The sequence below is a fragment of the Aethalodelphis obliquidens genome, unplaced genomic scaffold (assembly GCF_003676395.1).
Source record: "Aethalodelphis obliquidens isolate GAN/ISIS:26980383/991018 unplaced genomic scaffold, ASM367639v1 scaffold26, whole genome shotgun sequence".
Classification (NCBI taxonomy): domain Eukaryota; kingdom Metazoa; phylum Chordata; class Mammalia; order Artiodactyla; family Delphinidae; genus Aethalodelphis; species Aethalodelphis obliquidens.
The window spans coordinates 2,175,194-2,190,387 of NW_020837970.1; the positions used below are offsets into that span (position 1 = coordinate 2,175,194).

Here is a 15,194-nt window from a genome sequence, read left to right on the forward strand (position 1 = left end):
TTCAAATATTTTATCAGGTCCTTTCTCTCTTCTCCTTCTGGGACCCCTATGATGCAAATGTTGGTTCGTTTTATGTTGTCCCAGAGGTCTCTTAGGGTGTTTTCATTTCTTTTCATTCTTTTTTCTTTATTCTGTTCTGTGCTAGTGATTTCCACCATTCTGTCTTCCAGGTCACTTATCCGTTCTTCTGCCTCAGTTATTCTGCTATTGATTACTTCTAGTGTATTTTCCATTTCAGTTTTTCTATCGTTCATCTCTGTTTGTTTGTTGTTTAATTCTTCTAGGTCTTTGTTAAACATGTCTTGCATCTTCTTAATCTTTGCCTCCATTTTTTTTTCCAAGGTCCTGAATCATCTTCACTATCATTATTCTGAATTCTTTCTCTGGAAGGTTGCCTATGTCCACTTCATTTAGTTGTTTTTCTGGTGTTTTATATTGTCCCTTCATCTGGTGCATAGTCCTCTGCCTTTCATTTTGTCTTTCTTTCTTTGAATGTGGTTTTCTTTCCACAGGCTGCAGGATTGTAGTTCTTTTTGCTTCTGCTGTCTGCCCTCTGGTGGATGAGGCTATCTCTGGACATTGAGAGGAGACTCCTGTGGGTCATGCCTTAGTGAAAGCAGCCAGGGGAAACAAAAGCCTATTCTGTGTTAGTGTTGGAGGGTCTGCTGCAGAGGCAGGTCCAATTATTTTATATTGATATTTTAGTGAAGTATTAATAAATCTTCCCATTCTTAAAAATAAACATTACAATTAGTATATATTTAGTAATCAATTAACTGTGTAGATAAAGTGTCAGATTGATATATTTTTATTTGGATTTAATTGATTCTTCTAAAGGACCAAAATGTATTGTATATGAGTTAAATATTTTTTAAACTTTATAGTGGCTATAGTTAGTACAAGGAAAAAGACAGGTCTTAAGTTTAAAAGCCTTTTACTTGACTTCATTTGAACAGCTTAGTTTCTCAACAGCAACCCCACACATATAGGCAGTACTGCTTCAGATAAATTTGTTGGATTTTTTGGTAGAAAATGAGAGTTAAATTAATGTAACACTAAGAGAAATGCAACTTTATTCACTATTTTCCTGACTGATGAAAAGGTATTAAGAACTCACAAATGGAGTGCTTTTTAAAGGATAAACAACTTCAGAGGTCTTCACACACTGATTTTTCTCTATATCTTAAAACTTCTATAATAACATGCTTCACTAAAATTTTCATTTATTGTCTAGCTCCAAGGATAATGGAAGCTGATTTGCTATATATACAGTAGAATTTTTTTTTAACTGCATCAAAGGCATATCCTAGCTCTGCTAAAGGGCCTGCACCACAGTCAATATAAAAGCACAAAAAGTCCCATCAGTTTAATAATAATAAAACCCAAAAAATGGAAAACTGAGGGTGCAGGGAAGAGGCCCCTGGGCCAGGGGCATGGGGAGCCCTGCTCATGGCACCAGGCCTGGCCACAGGGCTCCCCTGGTATTGCTGTTGCTACGAGGTTGGGGGTCAGCAATTGTCCTGTGGGAGCCATGGTTCACCTGGGTTGAGGACCCTTACTTCTTCTGGGGTGTGCTCAGCTTCTGCATGCCCCAGATCTTGCTCAGCTGGCCAGAGCTGAAGGCCTCAGTGGGTTTGTAACAGTCAACCAGCAGCTCCTTGACCCTGGCAGCTCGGGTGTCATTCATCACTCTCCATGTCCAGGAGTTCATCCACATCAATTTCCAGCTCCAGGATCTCCTCTTCCTGGCAGTTGTAGAGGTGAGTGATCTGCTGCAGGATCCACTCCTCCAGGTTGAGGCGCTTCCGTAGCTCCTTGCGGTTGTACTTGACTGTGACCTTCCCTTGGCGCCTCACTGGTCCCTCATCGTCTGTGCCACCTGGGCCCTTGCCTGCAGCCCCAGGATGGCTCTGAAAGTAGATGCGGGGTCCTGGGCCACCACTCCCTGGTCCAGGGGCCGGAGCCACCAACGCCGCACCCCCCACAGGGCCAAGTATGTGCGTCAGGCTCCTCCTTGTGCTGCTGCCTCCAGGATGCCTGCCGGCTGGCTCCAGGCCCCTGGCTAGGGTTAGCTCGTGAGCTCAGCTCCACAGGGCTCCTCGTGGCTCCGCAGCAAGGGCAGCGGCGGCGGGCGTGCCTGGGGGCAGATGCAGCATGTGGCGTCCCCAGAGCTGGCCTGGCCACACCCCGCCCCCACCTCGCCAATCCCTAGAATTTTTTCTGTATATTAAATTGATATTACTTATCTGGTAGCAGCATTCAGTGTCATGCAATATGTATTGATGCTATTGTTATCTGCTTTTGGAATAAGTCTGTGAGGTACTTCAGCTTGAAAGAAGCAATAAATGAACCAAAAAACAAATGATAACTAATGAGACAGTGAAGAGAACAGGGTAAATTCCCAGATTTCAAATGAACTGTACTATTTTGTGACTCCACTCATCCTCAGATTATCCTATATATATATATTCAGTCACCAAGAATACATCATAAGATAATTATTTATATGTAGTGGTCTCCATAGTTATTTAGCCAATCCTTTTAGCCCTTGAATGATTAATTCCAATTCATTTATTCAAAGTTTTTTGAGCTCCTAGTTTTTACAAACACTGATGTAAAAACTAGGGTTAACATGATAATAAAAAAAAGGGGGGAGTCTCCACATTATAGCTTGATTAGAGTAAGAGTTAATAAGAAAATACAAGGAATCATTAGTATGACTCCCGAGCTGAGTGAGAGGTCAGCATGGACTAATACTAGCAAGTGATAATTTCTTATATGTGTAATTGGAGTTTCCAAAGAAGTAAAGAGAGTCAGAGACAGTTGTTGAAATGGAAGATAAGTAAAGAAAATCTAATATGTGGAAATAGAGTCCCTGGAGAAGGAAAAACAAAAGAAAGCAATAGAATTTATGTTTAAAACTGTAATAAAAGAAAATTTTATAGAAATAAAAGACTTCCAGGTACAAACTGACAAGGCTGACTTAATACTAGAAAATCAACTTGGAATTGTCAACTTTGAAACAGATGCTGGTAAATTTATTGGATCTTAAAGATAACGGAGATATCTTCAGGGTCTCTAGTCATAAAGTGATTAGGATCTTCTTTTAAAAAGCCCCAGAAAAACTACCAAGCCCCTTCCACACTGTGAAGATAAAAGAAGTCACATTCTGCAAGACCAAAAGGGCCTCCACCAGAACATGACCATCCTGGAGGCTTGACCTTGGACTTCCTAGATCTAGAACTGTGAGAAGTACATGTTTGTTGCTTATAAGCCACCTAGTCTATGGCATTTGGTTATAGCATCCCAAACAGACTAAGACAAAAGGCTAGTTTATTATTGGGAAATCCACTAATATATAACATATTAATAGGCATAAGAAGAAAAAGCAGATGATAGTCTCCATGGATGCTGAAAAGTTATTTGACAAAATTCAATACATATAAATATTCAAGAACATAGAAATCAATGGATATTTCCCTTACCATATTTCATAAAAATAATTATATATTTTTATACATCTAGATATGTATGTGTATATATATTAAATATATATGAAATAGAGACATAATGCAAATTTGGCAAAATATTGACCATTGTTGAGTCTGAGTAAAGAATATATGGGAGTTCATTGTACTAGTCTTGCAACCTTTCTGTAATTTTTACATTATATCAAAATAAAGTATTGTACAATTCACTATTTCTGAATAATAGAGATGAAAAATTGGCTAAACAATGTCATTTTCTGTGTCTAATCCTTTTTAACCAAGTTACTGTAATAGCCTTTTAATATGGTAGTTCTTGTTACAACTACAATTAATTGTTACAATTACTGCCATTTATAAAGTATATTTCAGTGATGGCACATTTATACAGTGTTATCTCACTGAGTTTTCACAAAACAACCTGAAAGGGGGATAGAGTTACAGTCCCATTTTACACAAGAGGAAACTGAGCCTTCTAGGAGTAAAATGGTTTGCCCAAGTTGACAGGGCAGTAAGTGATGGATTCAAGACAAAAATTCATGTCTCTGTCTCCCTTGCTGTCTCAAATCTTTCCTCCAGTGCATCCATCTAACCCCAAAGACATGAGTTTTTCTATACTTTTGCTTAAATGTGGGGATTATATCCTAGGCTTCTTTTGTATTCCCATAGCACAATATGTGGCTTGCACATCACAATCAATAATACTTGTTGAATTAAGTTAAATTACAATGTAGTATGAATAAATAAAAAGGGAAAGAGAAAAGAATAAGTCTGTGCTTAAATAGTTCCCTACATATATTGATTCTCTTTGTCTTAATTTTCACATAAAAATTTGTTAGCTGACACAATGAAAAATTTAGGTAAATGAATATGAGCGATTGATTATATAAAGGTAGTATTGCAAATGTAAACAAAATATTTGACTAGTATTTTTAACTTTCAGGTGGGAATTTTATTGATGGTAAGTTCAATAAAGAAGGGGGAAAATACCAAGATGCTGTGTTTTTCATACTCTGTCTATTCTGAAAAGTGTTGGCCTAGATATAGTGCAATTGACATCATGTAATTTATATGTTCATAAATCCTCCAGTACATGAAGTACCTTCAATCAATGACCAATGCCTAAAGGATGAGGTATATTTTTACTGAGTACACATTTTATTGAACTATAACATGCATAGAGAAATTGTGCAAATAATAGGTGTCCAGCTGGATAGATTTATACACAGTGCACTTACCTGTTAACAGAACCTCAGAAGTCCCCATCATGTTCCTTTCCAGTCACTACCTAATGCCTCTGATAAAATTACTCACTATTTTGACTTCTAACATGATATAATACTTTTGCCTGTTGTGGAGCTTCATTTACATCAAACCATAGAATACGTTCTATTTTGTGCTGGGATTCTTTCATTGAACATTATTTTTTTGAGATATTACCCACATAGTCTGTTCATTCTCATTACAGTATTATGTTCCAGTGTACAAATATACCACTATTTATTTATTCATTTTACTATTGAGGTATATTTGGGTAGTTTCCAATTTTAGACTATTAAAGTGGTGCTATGAATGTTCTTATTCACGTTTCAGCGGATATATATGTACACATATCTGTCATGGATATATCCAAGGAGTGGACTTACTAAGTCATAGAGATGCATATGTTCAGTTTAGTAGATATTACAAACTAGTTTTCCAAAGTGATTATACCAGTTACCTGGCCCATCAACAGTGTATACAAGTTCCAATTGCTCCACATCTCCACCAACTTGCTATTGCCTGTCTTTTTCATTCTAGCCATTTTGATAGATGTGTAATGATAATTAAAATTGTAGTTTAATTTCTGCTTTCCCGATGACTAAGAAAGTGAAATACTTCTTCATAAGGTTTTTGGCCATTTAGTTATTTCTTTTGTGAGCTACCTTTTCAATCTTTTGTCCATTTTTTTAATTGAGCTCTCTGACATTTTCTTAAAAATTTTAAGCTCTTTATATATTGTAGATATTAGCCTTTTATGGGATATTTGTATTGCAAATATTTTCTCAGTCTATGACTTGCTTTTTTATTCTCTTAATAATGTCTTTATATAGTTGATTTACAATATTATATTAGTTTCAGGTATACAGCTTAGTGATTCAGTATTTTCACAGATTATACTTCATTAAAAGTTATTACAAGATAATGGCTATAATTCCCTGTGCTGTACAATATATCCTTGTTGCTTATCTATTTTATAGTAGTTTGTATCTCTTAATCGCATACCTCTAATATGCCTCTCCCCGCTTCCCTCTTCCTTTGGGTAACCACTAGTTTGTTTTCTAAATTTGTGAGTCTTTTTCTGTTTTGCATATACATTCACTTGTATTATTTTTTTAGGTTCCACGTGTATGTGACTTATTTTACTAAGCATAGTATTTTCTAGGTTCATCTATGTTGCTGCAAATAGCAGAATTCCATTCTTTTTATAGCTGAGAAATATTATATTGTATATATATACCACATCTTCTTTATCTGTTTGTCTGTTGATGGGCACTTGGGTTGCTTCTATGTCTTGGCTATTGTAAAAATGCTGCTAAGAACGTGGGGTGCATGTATCTTTCTGAATTAGAGTTTTCATCTTCTCTGAATATATGCCCAGGAGTGGGATTGCTGGATCATATGGTAGTTCTAGTTTTAGTTTTTTGAGGAAGCTTCATACTGTTCCATAGTGGCTGCACTAATTTACATTCCCACCAACAATGTACAAGGGTTCCCTTTTCTCAACATCCTCACCGACATTTTTTATTTGTAGACTTTTTTTTTTGCGGTACGTGGGCCTCTCACTGTTGTGGCCTCTCCCATCGTGGAGCACAGGCTCCGGACGCACAGGCTCAGCGGCCATGGCTCACGGACCTAGCCGCTCCGTGGCATGTGGGATCTTCCCGGACAGGGGCACGAACCCATGTCCCCTGCATCAGCAGGCGGACTCTCAACCACTGTGCCACCAGTGAAGCCCTGTAGACTTTTTGATGATAGATGAGATAGATGAGACAGATGAGACGTGGTACCTTGTTTTTATTTGCATTTCTATAATAATTAGCATAGTTGAGCAGCTTTTCATGTGCCTGTTGGCTATCTGTATGTCTCCTTTGAAAAATGTCTATTCAGGTCCTCTACCCATTTTTTGATTGTGTGGTTTGGTGTTTTTTGTTGTTGTTTTGTTTTGATGTTGAGTTGTATGAGCTTTTTATATATTTTGTATATCAACCCCTTGTTAGTCATATCATTAGCAAATATTTTCTCCCATTCAGTAGATTTTTTCATTTTTGTCAGTGGTTCCCCTTGCTGTGCAAAAGCTTTAAGTTTACTTAGGTTCCATTTATGTACCTTTGCTTTTATCTTTTGCCTTAGAAGACAGAGCCAATAAAATATTGCTACAATTTATGTCAAAGTGTGTTCTGCCTATGTTCTCTTCTAGGAGCTTTATGGTTTCTCGTCTTCATGTTATAGAAATATTCTACTTATTTTCTTTATTTTTGTTTGCCTTTTGCTTGTTTTTATTTTGTAAATGCATTTTGAGTTTATTTTTCTTTATGATGTGAGGAAATGTTCTAATCTCACTGTTTTACATGTAGTTGTCCAGTTTTCCCAGCACCACTTGTTAAAGAGACTGTCCTTTCTCCATAATATATTCTTGCCTCCTTTGTTGTAGATTAATTGACCATAGGTGTGTGGGCTTATTTCTGGGCTTTGTATCCTGTTCCACTGATCTGTGTATCTGTTTTTGTGCCAGTACCAGGCTGTTTAGATTACTGTAGTTTTGTGGTATCTTCTGAAGTCTCAAAGTGTGATACCTCCAGCTTTGTTCTTTTTTTCTCAAGATTGCTTTGGCTATTCTGAGTCTTTTGTGGTTTCATATGAATTTAGGATTATTTGTTCTAGTTCTGTGAAAAATGTCATGGTATTTTGATAGGGATTGTATTAAACCTGTAGATTGCTTTGGGTAGTATGGCCTTTTTAACATGTCATTTAATGATTTCTTTTGAAAAATAGAGGTTCTAAGTTTAAACAGTGCAATTTATCAATAACCTCCTTTATTAGTAGTACTGTTTTTGTCCTCTTTAATTAATCTTTGCCTACCCAAGATTATGAAAATAATCTCTTACATTTTCTTCTAAAAGCTTTATTGTTTACCTTTCTATTTTAGATCTACAATCCACCTGAAACTCACTTTTTGTGTATCAACCCCCTTGATGAAGTCGTATGATGCAATAGAAAGATCTTTTATTCTCTAAGCTCAGACCAATCTGGAGAATATAACAGAAATATGTAGAAGTGTATGCCCAAGAATACACAAAGAATAGTTTTTAAAAACCATATTAAATGATGACATTAATTTTATTGGCATGAAAGACTGTTGAGTGAAAGGAGTGGGTTATAGAACATAAAGCATTTATACAAATTGTATGCACACATATATTTTAGATACATAAATTCATACAGTGTTATCCTGAAGGGTAATCAGGCACAGTTTAACAACATATCTGTGAATCATGGGATTTATGGTAATTGATATTTTTCTCTGAACTTTTCTGTATTGTTTGAATATTTTTCAGTGAATATGTATCTTCATTTCCAGAATAAACATGAAAAATCATTCTTATTTAAATACAAGTACATAGGGGAGAAGAGTTATCCAGAGGTACCCATAATAACCTTTTGGATCTTTTCATTCAGTCATTTTTCTTGGCATAGATGGTGGCTGTTTTATCCTTTAATAAAAATTGTAATTCCTATTTAATTAGACTTCTGAATCTGGTACAAGTCTGGCCTGAGGGGGAGAGAGGCTAGAACAAAAGAACTCCTTGTGTCCAGTAAATAGATTTATTTCTGTAACGAAAAATGATTCATGATAAGATGTATCACTTTTATGGTTTATCTACATGCTTCATGAAAGAAGGAACCAATCCCTCCACATCTTTGCATGTTGATTAGTAGAGCCAGTTCAGCTGTATGTACTTTGCTTTCATGCCAAAAACAAATGAGTATATAAAATTCTTCGGTCCACTGCAAATTTTCCTCTCACGACTCTGTAGATGTTGTTTTGTTATCCCATAGCCTCTAGGGAATGAGAGGATCACAGGTCAGCATGCTTTAAATAATTTTATATACTTGCTTTTCTGTTTATAAGCCTAAAAGATTTTTTTCCTTTATTTTGTCTTTCAAACATTTTGGCAGATGTTTTATTATTTATTTTTATTGATTATTTATTATTCATTAGTACCTAGACGTGAGTATCTCTTCACTAGTAGAGAATTTCTTAACTTCATACTTGCTTTCCTCTCTCTCCCACTAAAAGATTGTTCTCTTTAATTATGCATCTTATTATTGATTCTGTTCCATTTGTTTAACTTTTTTTTTCTCCTTATGTTGGATCTCTCCTCTCTAGTTATAGAAGTCTCTCTGACTACTGTATCAATCATTTATTCTCTAATTTTCTTCTCTAAGAATTATCCCTGCATCCTAGAGGATTTTATTAAGCTAGGCTTTAAGTACTGATTTATTTTCCTAAATTGTCTATTTTGCTCTTTACTTTTTCTAGTTGTATTTTTTAAATAAGTTACTAGTTTTTGAAAATACAGGTACATGGTTAAAACAGTACAAAAAATATTCTGTGAAAAGTTTCTTTTTGTTACCTGACAAGTTAACCACTGTTTCCAGTTTCTTTTGTATTTCCAGAAATATTCTAAGCGTACACATGTATGTATGCATGTATCTTTTTTCTTTTCTACATAAGTGGTAATATATTATCCATACTCTTCTTCACCTTGCTATTTTACTTAACAATATAACTTGAAGTTTGTACTATGTAAATACATTTAGATCTACCTCATTCTCTATTACAGTTATATTGTTTTCAATAGAATGGTTGTATAAAACATACTTAATTCTTCTTATATCAATAAATATTTAGACTATTTTTAATACTTTGCTAATATAAATAACTGTACATATATTTTTTGTTTACATGTGCAAGTATATTTAGACAGGAAATTTTAGAAGTGGAATTGCCAAAAGATACGCACATTTAAAATTTTGAAATATATTGCTAACTTTTCCCTAAAAAGCAGAACACTGTATTTTCTACTTTAGCAATTTGATAGATAACTACCATCTCATTAAATTTTCATTTCTTTAAGTATGAACGAAGTTATGCATTTTTCACATGTTTAAGGCCATTGTCTTTTTTTAAAGTGAGAATTCCCAAGGAAATTATTAATGAAGTTTAAAAAATAACCATTACCACCAATAATAAAATTAAAAGTAATCAAGCATTTAGGATATTTTAATCACTTGTGGCTAAAATATAAATTGTGAAGCATTTTTTAACTGTTCATGACTTATCTGTTAGTTCCATTTCCTTTATAAGTAATAAACAGATGATTGCAACTCATAAAGCAAAGAGAAAATGACTTAGTTGAAATCTACCAAAAAGATAAATCCCTATTTTTTTTATAAGTTGTAAATAATTGATAGAAATCAATTTTATCCTAAAACAGAATCTCAACTACAGGTTACATTTAAATAAGTGATGAGAAAGTGTACAGGAAACTAAAAGAAATGAAACCCATAAAGATTTAACTCTTTTAAGAAGAAGCTACAAGCAATGATTTTGCAATATATGTTATAACCTGAGAAATACATAAAACTGATTATGAGCATTTTTTATGAGCTGTGTATATGGAATAAAACTTTATATTTTATTGATAATTCTTAATAAAAAGTTTATGGATATACACAGGGCTTTTTATTTTAAGGCAGAAAATTAGGTCTTTTAAGACACACCAGTGGCTTTTCCCCATGGGAAGCTGTACACCAGCAAACTTTTACACCATGTCCAATGTTAAACATGTCCTCAATCAGTTCGATTGATGACCTGGTCTATTCTCAGCAAAACTGAGGAGAAAATGAAGGAATAGAGATGGCAAAAGAACTGGATACAACCTTTACATTCTTTTATCCATCCATCTATCCATTTATCTTATCCTTGTCTGAGCAGACAAGGCGGTGTGAGGAATCAAACATTTATCTTATCTGTTGTGTTATCTGTTCTTAGAAAGCTTATCTAGGCAGAGAAGAGGTAAGAGGCAAGGTTATATGGTGGAAAGACACAGAACCAGGATTAGACTTTATGCTGCACGACATCTACCACAGTCATCACTGTTACCACCCAAGTCCAAACAGCCAAGTCTGTCCATTGTTCATTCTACTGCAGTGGCTCCTCTATACACTGCTGCTTCCACTTTTAGATCCCTGTAATCTGTTCCCCAGACAGCAACCAAAGTGATGTTTTACCAATGTAAAATGAGACCAAAAACCTCCAGCGTTATTCCATAACTCTTAGGAGGAGAGGTCCTTATCACAGAATTCAAGATCCTATGTGACCTGACCCTAGCTTCTCTCTGAAATCAGCTCTCACCACTCTCAATCACTCACTCTGCTTCAGCCACACTGGCTTCCTTGCATCTCCTTGAACTTGTCAAGGACACTCTTTGGCTCGAGGGCTACTTCACTTGCTATGTTTTCTACCTGAAATGCACTTCCAGAAGATGGCTGCATGGTTTGCTCTCTGACTTCATTCAGTTCTGCTTTCATGTCGCCTCATTAGAGATCTTCCCTTAGCGCCCAATTGAAGAAAATGTACGCTCAGCTCATCTGCGCCCTTACCCTGCATTTTATTTTTCCAGAACACTTACACTACTTCGCATTATATTGAGGGGTTTTTATTGTCTGCCTCTCCTCACTACATTATAAATTCCAAAATTCCAGAAATGCTCTGGTTTCTTCTTTGCTGTACTTTCAGTATGCAGCATAGTACCTGGTTCACAGTAGATAATCAGTAGATATGTTACACAAGTGAATGAAATCCACATTTTGGTCCTAAGTACTAACTTTCACGGAAATACTCTGTACTGCCTCTATTGCTAGGACTGCTAGGCCTATGGATAAAAGTGCAATGTAAATGAAGCTTGTTTTTGTTTATTTTTTATACCCTTGCTCCATGGCTTGTCAATTAATGCCAATAGCTTCTTTGGGTGCCCGTATTTTTTTTTTTTTAACATCTTTATTGGAGTATAACTGCTTTACAATGGTGTGTTAGTTTCTGCTTTATAACAAAGTGAATCAGTTATACATATACATATGTTCCCATATCTCTTCCCTCTTGCGTCTCCCTCCCTCCGACCCTCCCTATCCCACCCCTCCAGGTGGTCACAAAGCACCGAGCCGGTATCACTGTGCCATGCGGCTGCTTCCCACTAGCTATCTACCTTACGTTTGTTAGTGTATATATGTCCATGCCTCTCTCTTGCCCTGTCACAGCTCACCCTTCCCCCTCCCCATATCCTCAAGTCTGTTCTCCAGTAGGTCTGTGTCTTTATTCCTGTCTTACCCCTAGGTTCTTCATGACATTTTTTTTTCTTAAATTCCATATATATGTGTTAGCATACGATATTTGTCTTTCTCTTTCTGACTTACTTCACTCTGTATGACAGACTCTAGGTCTATCCACCTCATTACAAATAGCTCAATTTTGTTTCTTTATATGTTTGAGTAATGTTCCATTGTATATATGTGCCACATCTTCTGTATCCATTCATCCGATGATGGGCACTTAGGTTGTTTCCATCTCCGGGCTATTGTAAATAGAGCTGCAATGAACATTTTGGTACATGACTCTTTGAATTTTGGTTTTCTCAGTGTATATGCCCAGTAGTGGGATTGCTGGGTCATATGGTAGTTCTATTTGTAGTTTTTTAAGGAACCTCCATACTGTTCTCCATAGTGGATGAACCAATTCACATTCCCACCAGCAGTACAAGAGTGTTCCCTTTTCTCCACACCCTCTCCAGCATTTATTGTTTCTAGTTTTTGATGATGGCCATTCTGACTGGTGTGACATGATATCTCATTGTAGTTTTGATTTGCATTTCTCTAATGTTTAATGATGTTGAGCATTTTTCATGTGTTTGTTGGTAGTCTGTATATCTTTTTTGGAGAAATGTCTATTTAGGTCTTCTGCCCATTTTTGGATTGAGTTGTTTGTTTTTTTGATATTGAGCTGCATGAGCTGCTTGTAAATTTTGGAAATTAATCCTTTGTCAGTTGCTTCATTTGCAAATATTTTCTTCCATTCTGAGGGTTGTCTTTTCATCTTGTTTGTGGTTTCCTTTGCTGTGGAAAAGCTTTTAAGTTTCATTAGGTCCCATTTGTTTATTTTTGTTTTTATTTCAATTTCTCTAGGAGGTAGGTCAAAAAGGATCTTGCTGTGGTTTATGTCATAGAGTGTTCTGCCTCTGTTTTCCTCTAAGAGTTTGATAGTTTCTAGCCTTACATTTAGGTCTTTAATCCATTTTGAGCTTATTTTTGTGTATGGTGTTAGGGAGTGATCTAATCTCATACTTTTACATATACCTGTCCAGTTTTCCCAGCACCACTTATTGAAGAGGCTGTCCTTTCTCCACTGTACATTCCTCCCACCTTTATCAAAGATAAGGTGACCATATGTGCGTGGGTTTATCTCTGGGCTTTCTATCCTGTTCCATTGATCTATCTTTCTGGGTTTGTGCCAGTACCATACAGTATTGATTACTGTAGCTTTGTAGTATAGTCTGAGGTCAGGGAGCCTGATTCCTCCAGCTCCGTTTTTCGTTCTCAAGATTGCTTTGGCTATTCGGGGTCTTTTGTGTTTCCATACAAACTGTGAAATTTTTAGTTCTAGTTCTGTGGAAAATGCCAGTGGTAGTTTGATAGGGATTGCATTGAATCTGTAGATTGCTTTGGGTAGTAGAGTCATTTTCACAATGTTGATTCTTCCAATCCAAGAACATGGTATATCTCTCCATCTATTTGTATCATCTTTAATTTCTTTCATCAGTGTCCTATAATTTTCTGCATACAGGTCTTTTGTCTCCTTAGTTAGGTTTATTCCTAGATATTTTATTCTTTTTGTTGCAGTGATAAATGGGAGTGTTTTCTTGATTTCACTTTCAGATTTTTCATCATTAGTATTTAGGAATGCCAGAGATTTCTGTGCATTAATTTTGTATCCTGCTACTTTACCAAATTCATTGATTAGCTCTCGTAGTTTTCTGGTAGCATCTTTAGGATTCTCTATTTATATTATCATGTCATCCGCAAACAGTGACAGCTTTACTTTTTCTTTTCTGATTTGGATTCCTTTTATTTCCTTTCTTCTCTCATTGCTGTGGTAAAACGTCCAAAACTATGTTGAATAAGAGTGGTGAGAGTGGGCCACCTTGTCTTGTTCCTGATCTTAGTGGTAATGCTTTCAGGTTTTCACCATGGAGGATGATGTTGGCTGTGGGCTTGTCATATATGGCCTTTATTATGTTTAGGAAAGTTCCCTCTATGCCTACTTTCTGCAGGGTTTTTATCATAAATGGGTGTTGAATTTTGTCAAAAGCTTTCTCTGCATCTATTGAGATGATCATATGGTTTTTCTCCTTCAATTTGTTAGTATGGTTTATCACATTGATAGATTTGCGTATATTGAAGAATCCTTGCATTCCTGGAATAAACCCCACTTGATCATGGTGTATGATCCTCTTAATGTGCTGTTGGATTCTGTTTGCTAGTATTTTGTTGAGGATTTTTGCATCTATGTTCATCAGTGATATTGGCCTGTAGTTTACTTTCTTTGTGACATCCTTGTCTGGTTGTGGTATCAAGGTGATGGTGGCCTCGTAGAAGGAGTTTGGGAGTGTTCCTCCCTCTGCTATATTTTGGAAGAGTTTGAGAAGGATAGGTGTTAGCTCTCTAAATGTTTGATAGAATTCGCCTGTGAAGCCATCTGGTCTTGGGCTTTTGTTTGTTGGAAGATTTTTAATCACAGTTTCAATTTCAGTGCTTGTGATTGGTCTGTTCATATTTTCTATTTCTTCCTGATTCAGTCTTGGCAGGTTGTGCATTTCTAAGAATTTTTCCATTTCTTCCAGATTGTCCATTTTATTGGCATAGAGTTGCTTGTAGTAATCTCTCATGATCTTTTGTATTTCTGCAGTGTCAGTTGTTACTTCTCCTTTTTCATTTCTAATTCTATTGATTCGAGTCTTCTCCCTTTTTCTCTTGATGAGTCTGGCTAATGGTTTATCTATTTTGTTTCTCTTCTCAAAGAACCAGCTTTTAGTTTTATTGATCTTTGCTATTGCTTCCTTCATTTCTTTTTCATTTATTTCTGATCTGATTTTTATGATTTCTTTCCTTCTGCTAACTTTGGGTTTTTTTTGTTCTTTCTGTAATCGCTTGAGGTGCAAGGTTAGGTTGTTTATTCGAGATGTTTCCTGCTTCTTAAGGTGGGCTTGTATTGCGATAAACTTCCCTCTTAGAACTGCTTTTGCTGCATCCCATAGGTTTTGGGTCATTGTGTCTCCATTGTCATTTGTTTCTAGGTATGTTTTGATTTCCTCTTTGATTTCTTCAGTGATCACTTCATTATTAAGTAGTGTATTGTATAGCCTCCATGTGTTTGTATTTTTTACAGATCTTTTCCTGTAATTGATATCTAGTCTCATGGCGTTGTGGTCGGAAAAGATACTTGATACAATTTCAATTTTCTTAAATTTACCAAGGCTTGATTTGTGACCCAAGATATGATCTATCGTGCAGAATGTTCCATGAGCACTTGAGAATAATGTGTATTCTGTT

The 15,194-nt window shown here is 35.9% G+C and overlaps 1 protein-coding gene and 1 pseudogene across 1 annotated transcript in view; one reads left to right on the forward strand and one right to left on the reverse strand.

The window, feature by feature from the left end:
- Positions 1-15,194, forward strand: part of LOC113629025 (protein unc-13 homolog C) — a 340,801-nt gene that overhangs the window by 243,674 nt on the left and 81,933 nt on the right. The gene's annotated exons all lie outside the window — the stretch shown is intronic.
- LOC113629342 (protein phosphatase 1 regulatory subunit 14B pseudogene) lies at positions 1,546-4,751 on the reverse strand (annotated as a pseudogene).